Source organism: Cervus canadensis, chromosome 30 (assembly GCF_019320065.1).
Source record: "Cervus canadensis isolate Bull #8, Minnesota chromosome 30, ASM1932006v1, whole genome shotgun sequence".
NCBI classification, from domain to species: Eukaryota; Metazoa; Chordata; class Mammalia; order Artiodactyla; family Cervidae; genus Cervus; species Cervus canadensis.
The window spans coordinates 26,636,271-26,639,330 of NC_057415.1; positions in this window are offsets into that span (position 1 = coordinate 26,636,271).

Genomic DNA, 3,060 nt, shown 5'->3' on the forward strand with positions numbered 1-3,060 from the left:
CCATGAGTGTGGCCACCTAAAATACAAGCTAAAGAATGCAATAAATATGAGCCTTAAATCATATTTAGTGTGAGGAAAAATGAAAATTCATTTAAATGAAGTAATCATATGTATTCTTGGAAGTCTCTCTTTTTTATCACAAATGAGTATTTAAATATATGGACACTTTCCCTCTGCCTTGTTCCAGCTTACCGGTATCTCCCAGAAAGCAGCTTATACACTTGTCTGAATCTTCGATGTTTAGGACGGCCACCCAGGCCACACTTCTAGGTCACCTGACTCTAGTGGTCAGCAGGTCTTTTGCTCGAAGCTCTTCAAAACTGTGCATTTTTGCATACTTTTAAAGGCTGCTGCCTCAGGACCCAGCTTCCAGTCAGCCTGAATCTAGATGCTGAATTCTTTTCCTTTGGGACATTGATAGGTCTTAGGACATCCTAATCTACTGAGAGCTATTGACAATATAAAGCTAAGTTGCTTCAGTTGTGTCTGACTCTTTGCCACTCTATGGACTATATCCTGCCAGGCTCCTCTGTCCATGGGATTTCCCAAGCAAGAATACTGGAGTCGGTTGCCATTTCCTCCTCCAGGGGTTCTTTCCCACTTGGGATCAAACTCGCATCTCTTGCGTTTCCTGTATTGGCAGGCAGTTTCTTTACCACTGAGCCTGAGGGATAAAATAGGTTTCTGAATAATATGCCTGAGGGTATAATAGGTTTCTTGAATTAGCATAGATATTTGAGAGACAACCAAGAAGTGGGGCAAGGCTGAACGAAAAGTTTTATCTCTCCTTCAGACAGAGGTCTTCAGAGAAGACCTCTCCTTCAAGACAGGGTGGCTATGCCTGCCAGGCTTCTCTGTCCTTGGAGATTCTCCAGGCAAGAATACTGGAGTGGGCTGTGATGCCCTCCTCCAGGGGATCTTCCCAACCCAGAGCATGAGCCCAGGTCTCTCACATTACAAGGGGATTCTTTACCATCTGAGCCACCAGGGAAGTCCATTATACAGAAATCAATACAGAAAATCAAGCAAAATAAAGAAACAGACTTCTATGATCCAAATGAAAGGTAAAGATGTATGACTTTAGACAAATAAGTAAACTGAATCTCACTTTCCTTTCATTAACCAAGACTAATTACTAAATTACCTGTCTGAAGGAAGACTACTGATTTAATGACTTCTGTTGGTCTCATCTAGCTATAAAACCTATTATATAAATTTTAATCTTCCTCCAATCAAAACCAAGCCAAAGGAGACTCTGTGTGGGGAATCCATGTGTCAGTCTATATGTTCAATAAATATTCATTAATCACCTACCATGCGCCATGCACTAAGCACAAGTAATGAACAATAAACAGACAACTTTCCTGCCTCAATGGAACAGATACTGAGCTTAGCTGAGACAGGAAATCATCAGGTCCCACAGGGACTTTGGGCCATACAGAGTTTGGGTTTTATTCTAAATGCAATGGGAAGTCCTGTAGGAATTTTAAGCAAGAAAAATATCTGACTTGTCATTTAAAAATCTATTTTCAGCAGATGTGGATATAAAACAATTATTACTGTCAATGAGGAATATGAGACAGCTATCTTGCTGAAGTGACATAGGAAATATTTATACTCCTTAATCTTTCATGTCTATTCCTGTTAGTACTACTTGTTTTATATTTTTCAAATAACTCCTATTAAACCCCTCTACTGCTGGTTTGGCCCAAGGTCTCAGAATCTGTTTTATTAACTTTTTAAATAGTGTCCAAACTTGTTTTACCTCAAGGGGAATTTTTATCATACCACATCTCTCCTTAAAACCCTTGAATGTATCTCTAATATTTAGAATAACCATAAATCCGGGTTGCCCATTTTCAGTTTATAACTTTTACCCCAAGGTAATTATTAATAGCACCAAATCTCACTTTCAAGTTTTTCTCAGTTTCAGTGAGCAACTCTAATACTTTTAAAATCACACTCTTCAGCAAGTCATATGTATCCCTCTGAAACCAACATTCTTCCACCCTGATTGCTTCCACTCTTCACCCTATATTCTCCTGGCATGTTTAGAAAATGCAGTAGAAAAGTCATTATGTGCTCTGCCTTCAGCATCTTTGCACATGGTCTCTATACCTCCCCCACTTCTTCCCACAGCCAGCTTCTGTATGATCTTCAAATTTCAGAATGGGTTCTGTATCCTGACCCCAGGTTAGGTTATCTACTTCTCCTAGTAATACCATAGCTCTTTGTATTCTCAATAACTATAAAAACAAAACAAAACAAGAAGTGTTTGTTAAAAGCAGCAAAGAAGGGAGGAAGGCAGGAGAACAGGCAGGTAGGCAAGAAGAAATCAAAGAAGGAAGAAAAGACTAACTCATCTTATATATCAGAGGTGTTTAATAAATTTGGGTTAGTATTAACATATAGGCTTTCCTATAACTTAATTCACCATGTGAATTATTAAAAAATATTTATCAAACTTTAGTCTATGTATTTGATAACTGATATTGTGTCATATTCTTAGGCACCCATAATATAATTTATGGGATTGCTTCCTTTCATTTTACAGATAAACTAAGACTTCTTCCCAGATCTTCCAATTGTTTTTAATAGCATTTTTTCATCTTCATTGGATTAAAACCAAGGTATACTTAGGCTACAGATATGGATTATTTTTAAAAATTTTTCTGATGAATTACAACTGATTATAAGCTTCAGTTTCTCAATTTGCATTATCACAGACATTTCACTCATATACTTTTAGTCAAATCTCGTTTTCCAGAGAGTGGTTGAATTTAATTAATAGGTTTGTGCATTCTAGTTAAAGTGTGGTTATCTGATATCAGAGAAGAGCTACTGATGGTATTATGTCAAAGAGTAACTAAAATGAAAAACAGTTAAAGTCAGGCTAAAGTTTTCTAAAAATCTGTGATGATGATTTTTCATTTCCCTTATACCTCTCCAAGATTTGTTTTCTGCCTTTCTCTGCACTTCACTTTCCCTAGGATGCTGACAAACATGGACTCTACCTAACAGAGTCCCCTGCCGAAGGTCATCCAGTTGAGTTTGGACACT